The sequence below is a fragment of the Lasioglossum baleicum genome, chromosome 14 (genome assembly GCF_051020765.1).
Source record: "Lasioglossum baleicum chromosome 14, iyLasBale1, whole genome shotgun sequence".
In the NCBI taxonomy this organism is placed as follows: Eukaryota; Metazoa; Arthropoda; class Insecta; order Hymenoptera; family Halictidae; genus Lasioglossum; species Lasioglossum baleicum.
Genome location: NC_134942.1, coordinates 6,462,439 through 6,487,639, shown reverse-complemented (window position 1 = coordinate 6,487,639; position 25,201 = coordinate 6,462,439). Strand labels below are relative to the sequence as shown.

The window sequence follows — 25,201 nt, the reverse complement described above, 5'->3', positions numbered from 1 at the left end:
GGAAAGTTGCCAATATCCCTTCGGAAGTGTTAGGGACAGGTGCGTAGAATGATACGAATATGATCTTCAGATTACTTCAAAAATTGAATTTCAGGGTTTTTATAATGTGTACATACATGTTTTAATTTATCGAAGGTGTCCAGTTAATACAAAAACGAAGAAGAAAAGAAAACAGCTCGAAGCTCGGTTCGGGACCTTGCTAGTGCCGCCAGAAAGGGGAAGTTGCCAATATCCCTTCGGAAGTGCTACGAACAATTGCGTAGAATTATACAAATATGATCTCCAGATAACTTCAAAAATTGAATTTCAGGATTTTCATAATGTGTAGATGTGTTTTCATTTAAGATTGTCAGTGACCGCTGCTGGATCGAAATAGATTCATGTTCAGAGCACACGATCGCAGGACACCCTGTATAGAAGCAACTCCGGGGAAACTATTCGTTCTTATTGCAACTGCGACGCGAAATTGGAGAACGGAACCGTCGAGTCGGTGCCAGCGTGAAACGATATTGCCGCAACTTCCGGTCGGGATTATCGGGAACACGTGTTGCCGAGGGAACGTGAAACTTTGGCCATCTGTCAATAGGACATTTTTCCGTATACCGGTGAAGCTATTGGAGCGAGAATTGCTAAACATGCCATTTGTTCAAACACAGAAACACTAGTGGAACCTTGACGTCTTATCTCAACGAACGTGCCTGGAAAAGTTTCTTTCGCAGAAGCTCATCAATTGTTTCTGTCTCGGAGATTACTATAATCACCAATTCCGAGCAGAAATGAAAAACATTCGACGAAAGCAATTTCGAATCCCCGAGGGAGCCGCGTCGCGTCGTTAGCAGGTGCTGCTTCATTATTTATCATCCACTCCGAAGCGCGCACGCAATAATCGTCCGATATAAATGTACAATGTGGCGAGTGCCAGCAATAAGGAAGTTACCTACGCACGGGTTAGGTAACCGGGCAATCATCGCCGTTCTCAGGCCTAGTCTCTCGAATTTTCTCGTCGCTGGCCCCGTGCCTTCAAAGTTGCACCAGCAGCGTGAGATCTGATCTTCCCGGGCGCCCCACAGTCGACCGAAAACCAGTTTTTTGCGGGAAAATTTATAATCGAAATAGTAATAGTTATAATACATTATATTCATGATAATATAATCAATTTTATTATAATATATTATATCATAGTTATAAATCAAAGTTATAGATTTATGATCTGAATAATCGAAATAGATTATCAAAAATTTTTGATATTTATTATTTGATATAATATAGATTTAAAAATACTAGTCATTTTCCCTAAATTTTGTACTGTTCTAAATTCTAAAAAAATCTAAAAAAATGTCTACAACACCTAACGCAGACGGAGCGTTAGAATGGAGAGTCTCATTTCTGCCGGGAGAGCCGTGAAAACGGATCGAGACAACAGAGGTTGCGTGGAGGTCGTTCCTCGATGACTCGAGCAAAAAAATCGCATTACAATATAACGAGCGTGGAGCACAGCAACGGGGAACGATGCGATCTCTCGGTTGCCCGGGCGTCATTGAAACTTCCGTCCGTGTTACGTTTAATTGCTCCTCGTCTGGAAAAGTTTTCCGGCCGCTCCGTTATCTGCTCCGCCATTGTCTCCGGCCGGCGAGAGTGTCTTTAATTGCATTCGACCGGGGCGTGCAGTTTCTGCGACGATGCAGCGAAACCGTTGCGATTGTGGTGTTCCCGAGGTCGACTGAAAAATTCAGTGGCTCGAAACCGCACGATCGGGGCGGAACAAAAGAGTCCCGAGAGGGGGAGGAGAAACGCAGTCAGGTCTCGGGAGGGTCCCCGGGGACCCGTGCTCCTCTTTTTTCCCTGCTGGCCGGTCGGGAGAGAGTGGAGAGGTAATTCTAAACCCTCCTCGGTCAGTGGAGTCGGCATACCTCTTCAAGGTTAACTCTCGTTCCGTCTTGAAATTCCATCCACGGCGAAATAGGTCCGCGCTTGCTCGACCAGCCAACTCCAGGAGAGAAGAAGAGAGAGAGAGAGAGAGAGGGGGGAGAGAGTTAAAGAGAGAGAAAAAGGGGGCAGACGGTCGACAGAGGGAACGAGATGGCGGCCCTCCTCGTACGTCCTCGTGCCCCAGGAATTCTGGGTTAATGGCACCGCATTACGATCGCGTGACTTTAGTCAGATATCCGTGCCCGCGATCTGGATAGAACGAGTCGACTGTCGTCGCTCGGGGGTGGAGAACGGGCGGGGCAGAGAGCACGCCAACAGAAAAATGACAGAGGCGACGAGCTCGATCGATCGTAAATATAATGCAGGCGCGGCAGAATGTCTCTATGAGAGCGTGTTACGCGACCGGGTCTCGATCCAGCCGATTTACGGGCCGATTATGCTACATAGTACGCTAGCCACGCGCGACACCGACCGCTCCGGACCGCCGACGTTTACGATCATGCGGAACGATAAACGGAAACGCGAGATCTTCCTCCCTGATAGATGACCAGCTCGTGGCGCTTTATTTGCTCGACGAGCGCGCTAGTGATTCCGTTTACCACCAAATGGCGATTTCGCCCGGAACACCGCTTTATTCTTCAACCCTCTCCAGTCGGGCATTTTCTGAAATATTGAATCTGTTTTTCTCGGAGAACTGTTTCGTGGATCACAGTCTAAAATACTGGGCAGTGTTGCAGTGTAAGCTTTTCATATTCTATGCCACGACAATGGCCAATGAGAAGGCGCCACCGATTTGCAAAATCGGCTGTACCCTCTTCGTTGTAGTTTCTTATGGCAATAATTAGTCGACATATTTATTTACAACGAAGATATATTTACAAGAAAGAAAGTTCGAATTGAAGGTTCGAGCGAGAAGTTCGACCACAGCTGTATTATACAGTTTACTTGTTGCGAGATTGCACTCGTTTTGACATTTGCTAAATGAAATGCAACGCCATAAAAAATTTTATATCGCGTGAGTTTAATGAAACGAGGAGTAGACAAGGACCAAGGAGCCCGTTAAGCGTGTCGTATCTCGCATGAATTCCGTATCACGCCGAGTACACACGGAAACCCGGCTATAACCCGTGTTCAGCGCGGTAATACATTTCGCTTCTTACGCCGATGTGATTAATGAACCGGTTAAGTGTCCATACTTGAGGCCGCTCGAGTTTAATTACCGGCGCGCCAGCTCTGGGAAACTTGTCTATGAACGGTTCGATATAAATCATTATTGTTACATCGGCGTTACGGTACCCTGTGATTTAAGGCTTCCGTAAATTACTTTCTACATGAATTCTGAACACTCTTCTTTCGTGTAGCCCACGCAATTTTGTCTTTTCGACGATGTTCGCCAGCTCGACTCTGTTGGACGCCAAACCGAGATGCTTTCAGTAACCACAGACGGGAGATAAATTATTTGTTCCCCTACCGAGTGACTTGGAATTCGACAAAAATTATGCGGTGTAGGAGGAACGTGTAGCTACTTTTTGTTTCTTGGTTCGTTCAAATATCTTGCACGAGGGTCGAGAAAGGTGATTACGAAGTCAGGCCAAACCGAGGCACTGCTTTCAGAAATCACCGGTGAAATATAAATTATTTTCTGTTCCCACCGGGTGACTTAAAATTCCCGAAAAATTACAGTACACAGAGGGAAAGCGTAGTTACTATTTGCATGTTGTTTCGTCCAGATATCTCGCACGGGGATCGGGAAATACGATTACAAAGTTAGGGGTGTTCCAGAGAGTTGAAACTTCTCGAGGTTGTCCAGCATTTCAGGCGACCGGATATAATTTTACGGACACGAATAGCAGAAATCACGACAGATTAGTCCGGTAGCAAGTTTTGAAGCGTCCTGTAGAGCAGCCGGTGTTCGAGTCACGGCCATTACGGATTCACGAGCGATGATAATTTCGCTGTCCGTTCGCGACGGTATTTCGGTCCCGGTTGGCGGAGCGTAGATATGAAAATTCCTCGATTGGACAACAAATCTATTCCCGCGGAATTAACGATGACACGCCGGACAACGAGAACGGAAATCGACGCTGAAACGCCGGTCGGAAGACAGCGGAATGACGGGGGCTGAAACGAGGTCGAGCGACGATTAATTATCTTTGTCTCTCTTCATCTCTCTCTCTCTCTCTCTCTAGTCTCTCGCGCGGCAACGATCGACGATATCGATCGGCCGATCCTCGGACGAGACGAAAGCTGTCGGTGGCAACGTTTTGCGAAGTAGATCATCCCGCAGGGGCGATCGTGACGCTCTAAATTTGTCCGGCAGCCGCCGCCGCGTCTGCCTGTATGTATGTGTAATGTATATGTATATACGTACGCCTGGGAAATTAACGGGCCACGGTATTTCCTGTCATTCTAAATTTGACGATTATGTGGTCGGTTTGCCGGTCCGTTTCTGCCTGCTCCGATGCACCGTGTAATCTCGGAACGAATCGCGATAACGACGCGCCCGAATTTTGGCCCTGATACACTCGTCGACTCTGCATGCGAATTGCACTGGCATTAAAGCAGAAATGCGCGAAATGTATGCGACGACCGAGAGAGTTCACCTGAAAGCAATTTAGTGTAGCTGGTGGGCTCGAATGTTCAAAATATAGTATTGTGTCTCCAAAGAGATCCTCTATTTTATATTTTTTTATAAAGAAGTGGGTGGAGGATAGATTCTCATCAATAAAAATTCTATGCATTTATTGCAAAACTGTTAAGTTGTTTTCAACGTCACAAGGTCATTCAGAGGTCAAATGGTTCGCACAATCGATACAGTATATTTTTAATTAATTTAATCTATAAAAACAATGTATCGCTCAGCCATGTATCGATTGCTGGACGTCAAGAAGGCACATTCTACGTGCACGTGAAACGTCCAGTTCCCTCCTGTCGCGTCCGCGAATCGCGTGTTATTGACGCGAACCGAGATACATACATACATACATAGTCGGGAATGCGTCTCGCGCATCCTTAACAGGGTGCATTTCGATGCACTCCGCGTGCCCTCGGTGAGTAGTTCGCAGGGGAAGGACCTCTCGACGAGAAAGGACATTTGAGCCGGGTTCTCGACCCAACTGGGATTGTGTTTCCCGCACGTGTGTACCAGACACGTCCGGGACTGGGTCCCCAGAGAGGGCTCTCCCCCTCGGATACTTTGACGAAACAATCGTTGAAGCGACGAGAATAAGTACGGGACCAGTACGTAGGCGTTCCCGAACTCGCGTGCGACTGCATTTTCTAGCTGGCATTAACTGGAGTAGGCTGCGTCGAGGAGCTGCAGCTACTCCTTCTAGCTCCCTTTGAGTCCTGGCAAGCCTACTGACGATCATTACTCGACTGCGGATCTTCGTGCGAAATAAAAATGGGACGACACAAGAATTGATGATTTTCGACGTTTTATGATGATTGAAAAAGAAAATGTATTTGCATTTGTTTAGAGAGATAATGTTTATTTTGAATAAAGATCAGAGATGCAGTTATAGTGATCTCTAGTATCATTGTTTACTGCTGAACGCTTTGCCAAAGCAATTTGTACATTACATCGGCTCTCATTTCGCAGAAAAATCGATTTTAAAAAATTTGTAACACACGTCCTTCTAGACCAATGGTTCTTAAAATTACTGAAGTCAGGGAACACTTTTTATTATATGAAATATTTGCGGAACACGGTTGAGAACGGAGTTGGACAAAAATTTAATTCAACGATTGACGAATAAATTTCTACTTCAATCGTTAATCGCAATTAACAATTAATCTCCTAGTTTAATCGTTAATTGCGATTAACGATTACATTCCTTTCAATTGTAATCGTCAATCGGTTAATTGATTAATGACTAACTGCTGAAATTTCGAAATGAAATATGGAATCAAAACTATATGAATACTGCAAAAAATGTAAAGTGAGTTTAGGTGTATTGTCGTTTGGTCTATAATACAAACTCTGTTTACGTACTTTTATGTTTTTTCTTCGATGATTTCTTTTTTAATCAACGATTGACGATTAACTTCATCAATCGATTCAATCAGTCTCGGACTTTTCAATGATTCCCTTGTTTAATCGTACACATTAATCAATTAATCTTGATTAAGATTTTAATCAACTAGTGTTCTAGAATCTAGACGCTCGTTCGATTGCACAACAAAAATGATTCGATCGTGGTGGGTTCGGTGTTAATGGCCCGACAGGTTACGCATCGGCCAGAAATCCTGCGGTGTGGTGTTCCGTGCTCGAAGGGAAATAATTACGGCGCCCATTTAAAAACCGGTTCCTTTCACCCCCTCTCCCGTACCCTGTTCGTCCCTCGACCTTCGTTTTCTCGTGTCCTTTAACGAGCCGCCATTCGACGCTCGAAGGGAGAGAAAGGATGGGGGAGAGGCTCAAGTAATCTGGAACAGGGTGAAAGAGAGACATCTCTCTCTCTCCCTCGCAACAAGACACGACGCCTTTAAACGTGAAACTCCCCCCACTGTTGGAATCCGGGGGAAATCCCTTGTTTACGTCGCTGCTCCCGAAACGGTCCCCCAGTATCGGAGACCATTCCGGGAAGAACCGCTGGAATTCGGGGACGTTCGTTGTTTCACCGTTGGCGCATTTCATCTGTCACACGGTGTTGGAGATCGCGACAATTCATGGAACGCGGTAAAGTAGAAATTGTAATTAAATTTGACAGCGCGCGCAGATCGGGCCGAAATTACCGCGATAAAGTACCCGGACGCGAGAAATTAAATTCTTGCGATGAAAACTGTCCCTCGAAGTGTGCTTCGAGCGACTTCTCTTACGTGTTGCGTGATCGTAACTTTGAAAATAATCTAAACATTCTTCTTCACATTCTCTTCAACGGAATCCCCTGTTAAAAAGTCCTAACACTACACCTACCACTGCCGGTGAAATTATGAAGTTGCTTACGTGGAAATTGATTCGACTTTCTTTCTTCAAGCACGTATTATAATAAAAATTGCACAAAATCTAAATAAATAGAGCCTTGCCAGTTTAGTAAGCTGAAACATTTTAATCGCTTTTCGCTATCAAGAAAATTGATGAAAACTTCTCACTACAATCAACAATTTTTCACGAGATCTCTGTACGATTCAACCTAAATTCTTCGCACCCAATGTCATCCGAAGGTGACATAACAAGCTGTCGTAAACATACGGTATTGTAGGTCGTGGAAACAAACATCGACGACCTTGACAGAAACAATTTCATCGAATTCTTGTTTACCAACGAAGATGAGAGATGTTTCGAGGGTTCAAGTAGTGTTGTTCACCGTGTTTATTTAATCAGATCCCGTGATGTCGCGTTCGGAAATAACTTCGACGACCCATTACGTCGCCAGCGAGCAGTTTCTGGGATATCACGATGGATATCAGAACGTTAGGCTCGCCTGTATGGCTCTGCTCGCGCCGCTCGTCACCGATTTCCATCAGATACCGTATCAGCGGCCACAAAAGGAGCCCTTAACCTCCGCGAATTAGAATTTCAGGCTCGTTAGCTCGGCACCCCGCGGCTCGAGAACGCGGCGTGGCAAGAAAAAACACACGTACACACACAGTTTGGATGCGATGCATATAAACGATCGAACGGAAGGAGGCACATAAAACGTGATTATCTACCCTGCTATTACGAACTATCCCACGAATCAAAGATCTATAGCAACGAGAGAGAAAGAGAGAAGGAGAGCCCACATCGGAGCGGCTCGTTTCTTTAACGACGTCAAGTAGAAATAATCTGGCGGGTCGTTTTTCCAGGAGCCCGGGGGCCACGGCTCGTTACAAAACTCGTCTCGTTCCACGGATTTTCCGTGCATTTTTTCCGCTCGGTGTGTGGAGACCGAGAAAAGAAGAGAAAGAGAGAGAGAGAGAGAGAGAGAGAGAGAGGGGGGGGGGAAGAGAGAAGGAGACGTTTGACTTGCAAATCGGTTTGCGTTCTCCCTACCCGGTTTCACGGCGCTCGCCTGTTTTCCTCGTTCGCCCACGATCTTCTACGCGGAATGCAATTACCGTAATTGCCGGCACTCGAAGCACCGCGTTGCGTAAGGGTGGTCGTTATCGGCCGCCACGAATTACATCGTTAAGCAGCGGCGGCGGCAGCGCGAGCACGCGAAACCACCGACCACCTTTCCTCTCCTCTTTTCTGCTCTTCGAGGCAGATCGCGGGGGAGCTTCTTTATTTCCCTGCGTTTCCCACTGCGAGATCCGCGGGACCCTAGGCCTCCAATGATCGCCTTGAAACTCAATCAGTCAAAGGCGCACGACCCCGTTTGCATACTGGAACGCCGTTGATTTGAATTTATGCCGTTCGAGGGGAAACGGACCCGGGTTTGAGGCTCGGGAGTTCAAGGAACAGGTCTCGAGATCTGCAGCCGCCAAAATCGCGGAGTATTCAAGATGGCGTCGCGGAGGATGGTCCGAAAGAGAGATCAAGCGGCCGCGACACCGTCAAGGTCGCCGACTCATCAACCCTCATCGTGCCGAGCGATAAAAACGAGCTGTTTATGAGCGGGTCGCGTTGAAGCCGCGACGAGGATTAACTGCCGGCCAGATAGCCGGATCGTTAAAGAAACGATAGGGCTGGGAAAGCGATGACGATGAAGGAGAGCAAGAGAATGAGGAGGAGGAGGAGGCCGAAGAAGAGAGGGAGAGGCATTAGTCGCAGACGTATTACGGAGCCTGGCAAGGTGCCAGCCATTTAAGAGGGCCGAAACCTGTTTCCGGCTGCATTGTAAACGCTTCTTCTTTCGGGCCGGGTTCGGGTTCACGTTCACGCACGGCACCGGTTTCTTTGTAGCGGAACCAGTCCCCGAGGAAACGCCGAACACGGTAGTCGAATACAATTACCGGAATTGCTCGCGTGGTCCCCGGTAATCATGCGACATCTGCCTCGGTTTTCAAAGCGAGCTTTTTCTTCGGGGCCGATTAACGAAATCGAGGAAATCGGTTTTAAAACGTGACAACGGTGAGAAACGACCCGGCCAATTTTATTCCGGTGCGTCCGACGCCGTAATTACGTCCCGACCACGGATAAATGATCGAACGGCAGTCCAGCGACGCGGCCATGTAATATTCAATGCCGGCTGGATACGATTTTAATTGCGCCCGGACGATATCGGTACAATATGAAATTAAATGTGTCAACGCACGGCGCGCGCTCATTAATGTACGGAATCCTATTTATTACCCGCCCCAGGCCTGACGAGGAACTCCGATATTAATGGCGGTCGACCCCGCGATTTTTACCGATTTTTACCGATTTTCTATAGGACGTCTGCGCGTGGCTGTCTCATTCTACTTGGAACGGTATTTTCGATGTTACCTCGCTGATTTTGTTCTGTGCGCACAATTCGTGTTATTTTATGTTTGACGGAATTGGACATTTCGATATTTGATTCACCGAAAGTCACGAATTTCCGATCCCATAAATTCGTTAAGAGTTATAACGAAGTCTTCCGAATTATTTCGGGACAATGTACTCGAAATCTCATTCAAAGCCTGCACCAATCATCAATTTTAAACTTTAAACAACACCGAATATTAATGCAATACTAAAATCAGACAGTGTTCCACTTAAAATACACTCCGCAACAAACCTCGTAAATTATGCAAATGAAATCGATACCGTCATGAACTACACCGAACGGCGCGCCATCGCACACCAGCAAAAATCTCGATCCGTACACTGCGGATTTTATGCAGTTACGATGGTAATAACTGGATGCAGCACATAACAGTAACATACCAGCATTTCCCAGTCGTATTACTAACAGCTTATCAAAATTATTAAATAGCAGCCGAAAACTTCAGCGCAAAAATCAAATGTTAAAAATTGTTTAATTCGCGCTTCAAATAATCAATATTTTATTGGATTACATTTCCGCTGAGAAACATAGAAATATTTTTAAAAATTCAACGAATATTGTTTTGCTGGAAAGTGAACTTGCCCGGCCTGCAATCGATGCGGGAAACGTATCGACAGTGTATAAAAATACGCGGTACTTCAATTTCGCTGGAAAGTGAACTTGTCTGCTGCAATCGATGCGGAAACCGTTCATTTTGCATAAAGATCCGCAGTGTGCTCGTGACGAGCGGAATTACATAGGCTCCGCGGTGTATCGACGCGTTTCAGTTTTATTTTAGCCGTTCGTTCTGTTCCGCTTCTATCAATACCGTCGCCGATAGCGAGTGGGAAGATAAACAGAATGGCATGGAATTAGAATGAGCGATAAGACGCGGGGGTGGGACAGTGCAGCCTGTTCGATCGCGTGAACGGGAGTCAACGTGCCAGCGATACCTCGGCCAGGAAACCGATAGTGGCGGGATTACACCGAGTAAAAATGTTGATAAAAGGGAGAAATCGAGGTCGGGGAATTTTTCACGGACGCCCGCGACACGCTCGATCAAACGTCGCGACGAGCACTCCGAACCCGGTTAAAAACATTTAAAAATAACAATTCGTGTACGTTTAATTCCATCGAAATTTATTTCAGTCCGCGGAACAGCAAAAGAGTAAATGGCAATATTGAATTCAGGTCATTCCGACGTTTCACAGCATAAAGAATGCACGAGCACAACCGACCGAATGAAAATAAAAATGATACGTTACCGATATTATTTGGCATTTCGATCAGCACACTTTTTCCGCGATTTTTCCTGCTCGATCTTCACCCGGAAATCGGTAATCTGCTGCGCTCACGCTCGACACCGATAACCCACGAGTCCCGCGCTATTTGCTGTGAGAAAGGCAGGGTTATCAGCGCGATACGTCAGGTTCATCGTACGCCGGAACCTTCCGGATAGCTCTGCCAGGGAAAAACTGCTGCAGCGCGAGTGTTCCGCGCCGACCCGCCAGCCGATTGTTCGAGCGCGCGAAATATTCGGCGAGCGGATGCGCGAGTGGGGATCTTGTTCCTTCCTTCCACGATTCGCCGAATCGATAAGCATTGCACTCGAAAGAGACCAACAGGTTCCTCGAAGTCGGTGGAAGAGGCTCGAGCGGTCGGCGGACTCGAGATCCCTCGAGGATTTTATAAATAACCGGCGTTTTATTGTGTCTATCGATGATAGGTGACGGGTTATCGGCTGCGGACTTTGGACGAGACGTGTTCCGTGCTTTCTACGCTTTACGAGCTTGCCCCGGGAAACGAGGACGTGCCAGGGACGGGCGTGATTGCCGGTTTTATGAATCGTCAAGGCGATAAGATTCAGCATTACGACGGGGCTGGGCGATAAAACAGCCGCGGGACAAACGGAACGACGATTACTCGTCGGAGAAATTCCTGATGGCGACGTGATCGCTCGCCAACGGTCGTTTGGCCAGAAATTTTATTCAATCGGATCGGTATTGGGACCTTGAACCACTGCGATCGATGGCTCAGGTCAGTCTCGATAGAAATGATGTTGGTCTTGGTTCTTGACCCATTTTTGTATCTGAGAGGCCTTTGGTGTTAGCCCTAGCTTCTTCATAATCGCTAATAGAAGTTGGCCCTAGCTGTTGGCACTAGTTCTTGGCTGGTTTTAGAACTGTTTGGCCCAAACTGCTAGCCCTATCTCTTAGTGAATTTTTAAGGCTTCGCGGTGACCCCAGTTGCTAGCCCTATCTTTTAACCAGTTCTTAATGTTCCCTATCCCCAAACAACTCTACAGGCAATCTTACAAACTTGACAAAGAGCAACGATTAAAGCCTACGACTTACCAACCCAGAAGAAAATCACGGAGCACCAAAAGACTGGATATTTACCTGGAACAAAAGCGCAACGTTAAAGTGATGTTACAACAAACAAATCAGTTTAAATACACCAGTAAAATATTGTTGTATGTCCCTGTATAATTTCTTTTCGCTTCCAATCCGATCGAGTCCCGAGACCATCCTCGGAGCCTTCGAACGGAGACAATGGGTCTGAACAGGGGATCTTAAGTTGCAAAATTGCGCGGTTTTCGACAGGCAGAACATTATCGCGAAGAATAGCAGAGCGAGCCGAGCGATTACGAGTGAAAGTGGCCGGTTAAAACATTCTGAACGGTCTTTTCTCTCGCCGGAGGCGGGCTAAAGATGTCTGGCACGAAGAGCCGCCGCCAGGTGCGGCTTTTGAGAACAGGAAACCGTCCGCAAGGCCTGTTCTGCCTTCAAGGACTGCCCGTTTACACGCCTCTCTCGTCTCGAGACCGTTCTGCGCGATTCTCCACGAACGGCTGCGGTGAATTAAGAGGCCATTCTCGGTCAATGATTAATCGCCGTTTATCGCCGGTATCTAAGGTAATTGACATCGACGCGGATTGCCGAGTGCAGCGATTAAACGGATCGATACACGGAATGCTTATCGGCGATGCGATGCGATTCGCTTGTTACGCAAGGAAACAGCTCGGGTGCCCAAGGTTGCCGGGTGAGTCACACTCGCGATTAACGTTGCTGTTATTTCGCCGCTTAATGTTATGGTATACATGCCAAACAACTTGAAACACGATGAGCACGGAATGATCGCTCCTGTAATAATACACCCGACTCGCGACGGAACTTTTCCTTCGTGCGCATCTGCTGCACGCTTCAGGCGATTCCTATCCGATGGTTGTTCCTAGCTATTGGATAATTGTACCGTGCGCGCAAACGGTCTTCGACGAATCCGATCTTTTGCGAGGATAATTGCTCGTTCTAAAAATATAGAAAGGACATTCAGACTGCAGATTGTATGCATTCTTTAGCGCACTTTCCAATTTGTTTTTGCACAAAAGTTCGCATTAATTGTTGGCCTTAGATGTTGGCCCTTGCTGCTAGCCCTAAGTGGTGGCCTGAATTGTTAGCCCTAGCTTGTGATCAATTTTTAATATTCCTTAATCAATTCTTAACACTTGTTAGCCCTAGGTATAGGCATGAATTGTTAGCCCTAGCTGTGGGTCCATGTTGCTAGCTCTGGCTTCTGATGAATTTTCATTACATGCCGGTTCATGAAAAATCAACTTTCAATGGAGCCTTCTACTTTAATACCCAGTCTAAATCTAAAATGTTTGCATCCCGAAAAAGACTGAGATACAGCAGACCTCACCTGAGTAATTATAGCGTAAATTACTTCCGCGGATCGCGAAGCCGCCACGATTGATTTAGCAAATATCTCAGCCCGCGGAAGCCACCGCAAATATTTACAGAAAAGACTACCAACAGGCCACAAATAACCGCGCGGAGTATCGTAGCGCAAAAAAATCGCCAGCAACACCGCCAAAGTCGCCCGAGGGAGCAAGATTCCTGTATATTGACACAACTTGTCAGCGTCTGACGCAACGCCGCGCCGCGCCGGACCCGTTTCGCGTTCGGAAACGAGTCTCGTCGCAAGGCGAACAAATATTTCCAGGTTATTCTTACCCGGGCAGAACCGTACGCGAACAGTGAACGTCCTCGCGAGAGAGAGAGAGAGAGAGAGAGAGAGAGAGAGAGACCAGCGGAGGTTCTCTCCGACGACGAACGATCCGTCTCTTCAGTGGATCTCGATCTTGCGCTTGTTACCATGACAATACGACGAGCAGATAACGAACGAGCGCGGGCTCGAAAGCCGGTCAAGGATCCTTGGACGAGCGCATTCGGACGAACGCCGCGGATAAGTAAGAGTACCGATGTGTGTGGACGGTCCGGGACACCAGATGTTTGAACACCTGTCCGGACCGCCTCCTCCTCTTCCGTCGATATTTTTAAACGTGAATCGACGCTCCGAAGTCGCTGGAATTTGCTATCAAAATTACACGGACGAATCGCTCCTCGACTGCGGTGAGGTCTATCCTAATCCTGGGATGACATTTTTATGACTGTACTATTGATGATGCTCAAGACTATATTTAGCAATTTTTTAAGTACATCTTTGAGGATACTTCTTGTAGACCCGTTCTCGGTCTTTCTGTTGTTTCTCAAGTTGAGTAATTCAAAGCCAGTCTTTGGCAGTCATTGTATTTAGTTGCTTAAAAAAATTTCGAAATATTTCCGCTGAGAAATGGTAGTATCTACAAGATTGGTACTCGAATTTCGGCCAATTTCTGCGCGATTCACCGAGGTTGCTGAAGAAATGCCTCGAGGATTCCGCCGGTCCATTATTTTCCCGGGTAACTAATAATTATAGCCAACCTAAATAAAAATGTCTTTCTTGTTTTAATTATTTGATTAAATTGAAACTAATACATACGTTGACGTTCTTGAATTTTTTGAATATGTCCACTGCTTTAAACTTTGCGTACCAATTGTTGTTATATATGCATAAAATCCGCAGTCTACTGATAATAATTCTACACTGGCTGTCGTCAACAGGTTCCAGTTCTTTTCCTTCGATCTCCAGAGCGCACATATATTTTTTCCAACGATAAATGCGGCCGAAGAACAACCGGTTGGCCTTTTTATCCGCGTGGAGACCGTGTGCGTGCCGGAGCGTGTAGAAAGAGGAACAGCCATTGGGAGACTAGAGATTCCGGAGTTCCTGTGCGCTTCTTTCCTCGGCAGAAACGGGAAACAAGCCGGCCAGCCGGGTTTAACGGTCGTGCCCGCTCAATATGCGCCGACGGAGACCACGGACTCTCGTTTTTTGCTCGAGACTCCCCCTTGCTCTTTCTCTATCGTTTCATCGACGTCTGCCTCTCTTCTTCCCCTCTCTAGAGAGGCCCTCGAGCTCTCGAGCCTATCTCGTTTACTCGTTCAACACGTCATTATCGAACCGGTTGCTGCCGCTGTTGCAGCTGCGGTATCGTGCCGAGGCTCTCTCACGCTCTCCTCTCGCTCTCCTCTCGATCTGCGAGGCACGTCTCATTCAGCGAACGCTCGGCGCTTTGGAAATCGATCCTCTCGTGACTCGCCGCGGAACGATCGCGAACAGATCCACGACCGTTCTCGATTTTCCGAGCTTTCCGCCAGACAGGTTCACTTCCTCCTTTTGGTACACGCTCGAAATTTATTGCCCGGTCTACATGCGAAATGAAAATTGTCTGCGCCAGAGAAACAGCAGTCGAATTCCTTTCTCCAGATCTGACGATTTTGACAAGTTCAAACCAATGCTTATATTTTTAGATTCTTCTATTGTGTTCGCTGCTTCAAATCTGTTTGGAAATTCGGGAAAAATCTTTTCAGAGAGACGTGCATGTTTACAATGTGCTCTTCCGCAAAATCCATTCTGGCAGGGCGATTTCTAAATTCATTTGAAATAACTTTTGCCTGTACGTCGAATCAACCAATTCTGATCTCGCATGAAGATTATAGTTCTAGTCCGGCTGAATTCTCCGACTCGAACGATTCTGGAGCATGGCGAATTCGAGTTTTCCTTTCGCGAATCACCTAATCGGCGCCGCAGGGAAAAACAGGGTGGAAGGTGGAACGAAACAGAACGTGAAGCTCTCTCGGGCGAGTTTCATCTCGTTGCGGCGCGGCGCCGAGCCGTGCAATTAGAACGACCGAACGGAAGCGGATAACAAGGTCATTAAGGCGGTTGCGAACGTGTTTCGCGCGAGCCGGGGAAAGCTCGGGTCTCTAATTCGTGTGCTCGAGGTCTGGATTGGCTCGGGATCAGCCGTGATTCCCGGGAACTCGATCCCCGCAGGATCCTCGAACTCGAACCGATAAGAAAGCCGCGAGTCCCTTCGGAAGCGTGCAGCTTCCTGTCGTAAACGCTGAAACGCAGCTGCTCTCGGGGCTGTTAGGTTCAAGAGGAGTCGCATAAATCAGCCGTCGTGGTTTTTCTCTCGGTCGGGCAAGAACGATTCGCGATGCGGTCATACGGGACGAACGTCGACAAAAACGGGCTCGAGGACTGGGAAACGAGGAGGAACGCGAGCCTAACGGAGAGTGGGCCAGAATCCAGCTGGGAAAAATAAAAATTCTGACCACGTTAATCAACATGCGTCATCATAGGGACGCAGTAAACTGAGCGTCAACTTAACAGTGACGCCACGTTTATTTTCCGTCATCTATATAATCTTTTGTTACTTGAATGATTGCCATTTATCGCTGTATGGAGTCGTATTCGATTGAAGACCGTGCTAGAGTTATTCAGTTGAGTTATTGCGGTCGAAATTCGGTGAACGCTTAATTTCAAGAAATTGAAATGTGAATTAGACACCTCTTGACCTCTTTTGTGGGGGTTTTTGAAGAGCAAAGTTCACGTCAATAAACCAGCTACCATCCAACACTTAAAACACGACATTATTGCCGAGATAAATGCGATTGGAGCGACCATGTTGGAAAATGTCAATCGAAAATTTCGATCATCGTTTCGACTTCTGTAAAACCAAACGTGGTGAACATTTGAGTGATATCGTTTTTAAATAAACGGCATAGATCAAAGTTCAAAATAAAACAATGGTTTTATCGGTAGTCCTTGTAATTTTAATTTGCATTTACTTCACTGCGTCCCTATCGGCGGTCTCTGTACAACAAATACAAGTTACTTCAACGGCGCGACGGACAGTTCCGAGCGAGGAAGACGAGTCCGGAAAGCGAGAAGGTCCGCGAGAGCAAAACCGAGAGGAATCGGAGGACAGGTTTGAAACGTTCGCGGGCAAATGTTTGTGGAGCGTGCCGCGCCGATATTCGCGGAGATTCGCCGTCACTTCGGCCGGTTTTTATCAGCGACGGTGTTCGGAGGCGCCGTCGCAACAGGAATCCTTGCTTTTTATTTGCCGCCACGTAACGGCGAGTGCGAAAATATCGCGTCGTTGGAAACGGGACTTCGATCGAAAGTTGACCCCGAATGCAAATGGAGCGTCGCGTACGACCGGAGAACAGGCGAAAGAACGAAAAAAAGAAAAAATATAGGATGGACGGGGTAGCAGAGCGGAGCAGAGCGCGAAGCACCGGGTATATATCTCAGGTTCGGGTTTTTATTATGTATAAACCCGTAATTTTAGAAAGTCCCGAATGCCGGAACGGAGCCGAGTCCCGCGAAGCGAGAATAGACTCCCGGTATAGTCGACGACCGCTATTAACGTCCATTTAAATCTTCCCGGTCCCATTTCGAGCGCGGTGCTATCCCCGTGCAATTATCTCGCAGCCGAGAGTTCGAGTTTTCCATTCAATTACGCGCGCAGTCGACCGAGACTTCCGGCGACCGACGGCGGATCATCGACGAGGCACGCGTGAAACGCTCGATAACGTCCAGAAGAACCCCGTTTCACGATAATAGAACGGGCACCGGGGACAGGTCCCGTGTAATGGACCGGCGCGACGGTCATCGCCAGTGTCGGATTCCCAGGACCGGCGCAATGTCGGCCCGAAGCGGCCCGAACCCTTCAAAGTCCCTCTTGTCAAAGTATCCTGACAGAGAAGAATTTTATACGGACCGTGAGTTCAATATTTCAGCTGAAACGTCTTTCAGACTTGTCAGCCCTAGCTGCTGGCCTTGGGTGGTAGCCCTATCTCCAAACAATTCTACAGGCTGTCCAACAGTCTTGGAAAACTAGTTGGTAGCCCTAGCTGTGGGCTCTAAGTGTTGGCCTTACGTGTTAGCCCTAGCTTGCGATCAATTTTTAATATGTCTTACAATTAGTAAATTTTTTTAAGACTTGTTAGCCGTGGGTGTTGGACGTAATTGTTGAGCCTATCTGGTGGCCCTAGTTGCTAGCCCTATCTCTCAGTACACATACCGTTAGCCGTCACAGATGAGACATACACATACATACTACAGACAAATATCCCGCGAGTTTAAAGAAACACGAACTATATAATTGCGCGCCTATCTTTTAACACCAACGGGGAAAAAGGTGAAACAAAAAAGTGGGGACTGGAACGACGACACGCAGCGCGCGCCGCGACAGGTTGATCCCGAGGTTGTTTGCGTTCCACGAGGCGAATCCGGTTTCGATTTTATGGCTCTATACCCTAGCAGCCAGTATTTTATCGTTTACGAGCGACCCTGTGTTTCCGGCTGTAGCCGGTTCTGCATCCTCCCTGACATTTCGAAAATTTCGTAGCAGATTCCTTCCACCCCTGGTCCGCGGGAGGGAACGGTTTATTCGACGACTCGAGGAATCTGTGGGAGGACTGGTACCCGTGCAAACGGGACCCGCAAAGTTACTTTTTGCAATCAGAGCTCCGGTGGGATTACACACGATGAAAGGAACAGGGTACAGCAGAGAGTGGAACGCGGGCAGGAGGATCTAAACTCGATTTGCGGCCGAATAAGTCCGTCCTGCCGCAGAATTTCGAGCCTGATCGAGGGGCGGAGCGAGATTGGCGGTCAACCGCGGACGCTGAACCGGCGGCTTCGATAATTTCCCGTTTACACCGTAATTTCGCTTCGATCGAGTCTCGCACCGCTCTCCGGAACCCCCGTTTTCCTTTCGAGCTCGTTGTCCGGAAACCTTGTCGCTGGCGAAGTAGAGACCGAAACACAGAGAGAGAGAGAGAGAGAGAGAGACACGAAGAGAACAGGTTCGAAATTAACTGGAAACTGTTCCTCAAAGTTTCGTTATACCGCAGCCGACGTTTCGATGTCTGTGATCAGCGAAACTGCGAGCTTTCGGCAACCCGAGCGTACCCTATTTTCCACCGTGTCATCGTCAGAGACCAGGCAGTCGCGAGATATTAACGCGTTTAGCTCAACTTCGGGGGCCGAGCCAGGAAGAACTAATTTCCCATCGAATTTCCAGGACGCGAACTCTCGCGTCGCTGTTGCTGCCATCGTCGGTGTTATTCTCTCCTGGGAACCGCAACCTTTAATGCAACAGTGTTGAAAGAGTGTGCGCGCGTGCCTGCACACACACACAGATTCAGAGACGCGTGACGCAGGGAGCGAGGCGCATTCAAACACCCAGGAATTTTATCACGGCGACGAAAGACCCCGTAACGCAATTTACGAGCGGCGAGTTCGATGTTTGCGCACACGACTCAACGCGGAAAATAAGGACGGAGGTACGAGAGCAAGAGAAACCGTAGGAGAAACGAAGAGAGAGAGAGAGAGAGCGCGAGGGAGAGAATGAGAGGAGTGGAGCGCGCCGTTCGGGGTGTTTGCGGGGTCGCGAGCAACCCCTTTCGATAAACACACAGAGCGCCCACTCTGGATGAGTGAGCATCATCCACCATGCCCTCGCCTCCCAGGTCCCCGCCAACTTCCCCTCGTTCCTCTCCCTCTCATCCCCTTTGTGCCCTCGCGTGGCAAGGCTGTGCGGTAGTTACAATGCACGAGGGGTTGCCGGAAGGGGGTGTTGTTTCGAGACGGCGTTATCGACCGGTTTCCCCAACCCCGTGGCTGCCTTAAAGAGGATCCCTCCTCGTAAACACGAGACTGTCTTTAATGGCCCCGGGCTTCAAACATCCCCCCTTTTTCTCATTTTCTTTGGATCCGTTTTTCAACACGGGTATGGGGATCCGCTGGATGATGAATTGCGAGTGGAGATGTGTTTGGATGAAACTTGTTTACACTTTCTGATGACGGAGGAAGAGTGGTGGAAGTTGCGGAATGTATCAACCAATTTTTTCGATGGTGGTTACCTTAGAATCTAGAATTTTCTGGTGTTTTCAGTGACGCCTGGTTTTTTTTAATATTTGGATTCCAACTAACACAGTTTTACTCTGTATCGAAAGAATTTCAAGTTCAGATAAATGGCGAACGCTTTTCGTTTGTTGGAAAAACCACGGAAAAATGAGAACCGAATTTTTGTTTTGGAGCTTCGGGATTCGAACCCGAATCGTTTTGGTGTTAATCCGGGATTCTATCCGCTGTGTCAACGTAGCTATTCAAACTAGATTACGTGTTTCCACTGTTTAAAGTTTTACAGCAACGGTGCTCGTCGAATCGCGGCTTTCTTGTCACAGGACAATGTTGAGTAATTCATAGAGTTTTTTTTTTTATCGGCGCGATGCAACGTGAAAGCGTGAAGTAAAATTCATTTTCACTGAATGGCCGGGAACAAGCGACTCCGCGAGCCAGCCAATTAATACACCGGCGATACAATTCTATCGTAAATTACGATATTTGAATTTAAAACGCGACGGAAAAATACACTCTCTTCGTTCCTAACAATTGCCTCGCCGCTTCTGTTATTAGTTAATTAATTTGTTCGCTTTGTACGGTTCGGCTGCGCTCTCGTATAGCTCGGCACTGTCGACGATCCCCGCTGAGGAGAGGTAAAAAGTTTCCGAGAGCGGCGCTCATAATTTATAAATGAAATTACACACAATGGAACAATTCGTATTGTTGCGCCGAAGGAATTATTTATTCTTCCCAACGGCCGCCGCGATAAATGCATATTTAACCGAGCGCTATGCCAACGCGTACGCGAGTCTGCGTCTTTGCGTTTCTGTGCGTGCGTGTGCGTGCGACACCCGTTGCACAACGATTTCTTGGCTTCCGTCGCGTCGCGAATCGCTTCTGGATCTTCCTGCGCGAACAATGAGCCGTTTGTAACACTTTTCTTCATTGATGCCGGATCACACTCGGTTTTCAACCTTCCGCGGCATTGCTAATTAACGACGGCTTATATACTAAAATAAACTCGACGTCAAATTATACAATAAAAACCCCTGTTCCAAGAAATAGCTCGGCCCCGTATTAATAACCGATTAATATAAATTTCATACGAAATTTCACGATGCAGCACCGAATATAGCTATTTAAATGTTATTTCAAATACAGTAAATCTTCTATAAACGCGTAAAAGCTGTAGCAGATAAACGCAGAAAAAATATCCCCTCCACTTTAGTAATCTGATCTCGGCTCGGGTATATCAGTGTGAACTAATGCCATGCGGAGAGTCGCAGTCGTCGGCACAGTTCAAAGGCCCGTGCTTATTTTTTTATGAAACTTTGATAAATATATTCGTGGCATTCTTCTGATTGAAAGAAGACCAAGCACGATATCATTTGAACTGCATTTAGTGGTTTAATTGACGATGAAAACAAAGAGACGCGGAGAGTCGCGTTCGCGTGGTCTCTCTTTACACACGCTAGTCTTCTCTAATTTCGTCTCGGCCTTTGGAGCTGAAAAAATAGCCACGCTAATTAATTTAATTTACTTATTTCCTCTCCAACGAAAACGTCGGCTCGATGACTGTAAATGAATATCCAATAATATTAATCTCCGCGCACTGTTCCAGTCAATTTCACAAGCTTTCCTTTTATTTTCTTGTTGAACAGTGTCTAAATCAGTTCAACCTCTGCAATCTGTGTATATTGTTCAAGAACTAGATTTTCTGGAGAATGTCAATGGTCTAAACATTTCTTCCTAGCTAGAATAATACCATTCTACATATGTATATGATATTTTCCATTTTATGGATATGAAATTGATATAATACCTCATACAATACCGGTATGGAATAGTGGTGACTCGGAGCCGAGTGCTAACGGATAAATTCCAACAAAATTGCACGATCGCTCAGCGTAGCAATTGAAACATCGTCGGGAACTCGAGCTGAAGATAACAAAAACTACCGAGCCGAGGCAGCAGAAAGTTCTCTATCCCGGAATAACGCAAATGCATTAGCAACTGTGCGAGCGAATTCGCGCGATCCGCGCGGTCGCTTTCATTGCCACAGGTTCCCAAGCCGCCGCATTGCAGCCGGATAAAATCAGTCGTTCTAAATCACTTGTTTCTCCGCGCGGCGAAACAGTTCTTTTTTCTGCTTGGGAAGTAGACAAGTATTACATCGTCGGATCCAGACATCGGGAACGGCAGCGTTTAACATGCGGCGAGCCTAACCGTGTAGCTTTCTCTCGTTGCAAATTCTGCTAGAGGCGGTCTTGCTGTCTAAGCTCCAAGGCCAGGCGAGAATCCAAATGCGCCGGTGTTGGCTTATAGTTTATGCAAGTCCCCGAGAGCCCATCACCTTGTATTCCGGCGTGTGATTCATAATGTACGCGCTCGATCCTCGCGGTTTTCCGCGTTCGCGCCGATCAAAAGGATTCGAGACTTCCTGCGCTCGTTTATGGCTCTATCGGGACCGTGCAACAATGGGCTGACTCACGACTGTCGCCCGGCAATTAGGACAGCCTATTCTGTGTCCCGTGGCGAGCTTTTATCCACCGAGCCCACCGTGGAAACACACTATCCGCCGCGGATTCGCGTGGGCGGACCCCAGCGGGAAGAATCGTCCCACACGATCAAATTCTGTCTTGCATTTTTCCCCCCCGTCGCACTCTTGAACCCAGACTGGTCCCGCTGCCTCGTGGGATGCACGAAGGTTGTCGTTCCGCGAGAATATTGGTATTTTTCCAACGCTCTTCGATCTCTTGCATTCCAATTTATATATAGCGCGCCGGCTCTCGATGCGTTTATTTTGCTCGGTCGCGTCCAATTCGCCGCGTTTTTATTCGCCCTCTTGTTGCGCTTGTCCTCGGGCCGTTCGCTCGTTTCTGTACCGGGTGTTCAATTGCTTCCCGAACCACTAGAAATACCTGCCGTTCGAAGAAATAGCGAAATACTCCCTTGGCAACTAAGTTCGCGACCTCCACATTTTCTCGAACAATTCGTATATGTGTTTTTCAAGCACGAGTATTTTATATCAAATTAATCGCAGAATTCAGAGCTTCCCAATGATGTACAGTTCAAGAGGGATGGTCACTGAATGAGGTGTTCTAATGAGCCAAGTTCCTATGGCCGTAAAAAATTGTGAAATCGAACAAAATACAAGTTCGGTAGCTTAGAAATACCTCTTGCAATACCGTGCACCTAGATACAATAAAAGAATTACGAAACAAAAGGTCGCGAATGTAGTTGCCAACGTAATAGTCTAAAACTTGCTCACGTAATGGTTGATTCCACGATCAACAAGACTGAACTGTAACCTGAAGAAAAGGTGAACTGTACACAGTGCATCCAAGTATTAATTTTATTATTTTACATCCCCATTTTTCAGGTTTCTTGCACACCCTCGGACTTTCCTCCGCCATTTTCCCCGAGACCGGCAAAGGTTACAGCGTCGAATAAAATTGTTTCTGTCGGGCATTTTTGTTTCGTAAACAATGTCTGGTATATTTAGACCTCGCCACTGCAGAAAGGCACAGCTAAAAGCAGTCGACGGTCAGCCCACGCGTCGTCGAAACGTTCATTCCGAGCGTAAAATAGAAAGTTGTAATCCGCCGCGGCGAAACAACGTTTTTCCCGGCCGGTCCCGATGAAAAATCGTCGATTAAAAAGCTTGTTACGCTCTTTTTTCGGTGACGGGGGTGGTCGAGCTTTCCTTTTTTCGTCTGGCTTCTGCGGCGAGCTCGCGTTTAACCCTGGCAATCGACTGCGCGAACCTAACCGCGAATGGCCCAAGTTTTTAAATATTTTTCTCCCCTTGTATTGTCTGCGTTCGATTTTTTTCTGGAAGGGTTGTATTTTGCTTTTAAAAACACGATCGAACATGTCCATGCTGCATTTGTTTCTAGAACATGTGTGTGTGAAACTTTTTCAATTAACTTTTAGCCAATGAATGCTTCGAGTCTTCTTGTACAGAGTATGAAAAACATTTTACGCGAGTAATTGCAAAATGTTTATTAATGGACGATTTCATTTGTGACAAAACCGAGTAGGCGAATAAGTTTCATTTGGTTCCTGTTTTTTTTTAAATTGATTTGGAAAATATTTCGCACAAAAATTCGCAATGTAAGGGTTGAAAGGTTTGTGAACATTGTTTCGGCTATTCTCCTGTGGACAATTGCGCCGATAGAATGTTTTCAGCAAAATTTTATCTCGGTTTTCATTTCTCCGGAGGTACTAGCGCGATTTTCGTGATCGAAACACCCGGCCCGGATAAACCGGGGGATGTTTCTCCCCGTTCTCTCCCGTGTCCACCCCCGCGTCCGAGACGGAATTCCGATGGACGGCCGGAAATGAAACGGTGAAAGGGGTGGGAACGAAGACGCGTGGCGGCGGGAATAAAAACCGGGACCGGGAGAGACGGGAAGTTAATTAACGCCGGGCTTTCATTGGCGCGAGCAATAAAAAAGCCGCACCGCGCCACTCCGGAAAAAGTGACTGAGTTTTCGGTTTCTCTCGATCAAACCGACCGAACTTTCAGCTGTTATTCAACCGGGCCCGTCTCTCTCTCTTTCTCTCCTCTCTTTTTTACCAGTTTTTCATCCCCTTGTATACGCGGTACGCGACGCTGATTCATGAATATGTTAGACGATATTTCGTACAACCTCGTGCAAAATGAAACGGAACTTGTACAGGATAGGTCGAGACGGTAGTTACGGTAATGGATCGCGGAATTAAATTGGATGAAAGCTGATGTTCCATTATGAGAAAAATTTCACTGGAACTCCGTTCGGCATTAAATTAATTTGTGTATCTCTGCGACTGGGACATCAAAGCTCCCGCTTCGGGCTGCGTTTTGTGGTCCTTTTGTTCTCTTGGTGGATAATGATCGTAAATCCTTTTACGTCTTATTACTGGATTATTGCTGGCGGATTTACCATTGTCTTTGGTACGGGATTTATAGATTGATAGGAAGCACGGTGCGGTTTCCTTTTGTGAATATCGAGGACTGGTGCAACAGATGGCTGCTTTAAAATCCACCCTCAAAAGGAAGAACATCCCTTATGATATTTGAAAAATATACACTACTAATAAGAACTCTTAAAGGAAACCAGAATTAAGATGAAGAAAATTGTTGAATGAATGGAACAGGAAACGTATTGTTCGATAGAAAAATAGTAAAAATTTTTCAATAATTTAATAGGAGATCTGTATAGTTGTAAATTTATTAAAAATGTACCCTAGGCCAGAATGAAGATGAATAAGATTATTGAATGAATGAAACAGAAAATAAATATGTACGTTTCAGAAAGGTTTCCTATTAAATTATTAAAGAATTCGTACTATTTTTCTATCGAACAATACGAACATTCATTGTGAAGAAGCAAATTAACAGTAAACGAGGCTCTACAGAAGCTACCAGAAATGGCACAGAAAATCCGCGAACGGCTCAACAACCGAGCGCGTCGTAGACAAACACATCAAACGTTTTTATTTCGCAAGTGGTGGTTTATGGATCGTTGATCGGCGCACATAATGGGAAAAAGAAGTGGGCAGAATTTATGCGGCGAGCTAATAACCAGATAAAAAGTTCAGCCCATCTCCGGTGGAGGTTCGAGCTTGAAAACGGTGGGCGTGCCAGGCTCGCGTCGTCGCCGGGCAACGCGTGCATGCATAATGCACGCGAAAGCGTGCGCAGCTGCGGGACAAGCGTGCAGTGCAGATGCATTTAGCTGAGCCGAGTCGAACACGGTGATCGGCCGCCCTTTAACGAACCTTCGACTTCGATCACCGTTATCGATCTTATTCAACCTGGA

The 25,201-nt window shown here is 46.9% G+C and overlaps 1 protein-coding gene and 1 long non-coding RNA gene across 6 annotated transcripts in view; both read right to left on the bottom strand.

Annotated features, from left to right (window-relative positions):
- Window positions 1-25,201, bottom strand: part of Kdm3 (Lysine demethylase 3) — a 368,071-nt gene that overhangs the window by 184,988 nt on the left and 157,882 nt on the right. The window lies entirely within an intron of this gene.
- LOC143215823 (uncharacterized) overlaps window positions 1-25,201 on the bottom strand; it is a 70,922-nt gene that overhangs the window by 26,315 nt on the left and 19,406 nt on the right. The window contains exons 1-2 of the long non-coding RNA XR_013010454.1: window positions 14,127-25,201; window positions 11,660-11,704 (exon numbers count right to left, since the gene is read on the bottom strand). The exon at window positions 14,127-25,201 is cut by the window's right edge and continues 19,406 nt beyond it. This is a non-coding gene — a long non-coding RNA (uncharacterized LOC143215823). The remainder of the gene's footprint in view (window positions 1-11,659; window positions 11,705-14,126) is intronic.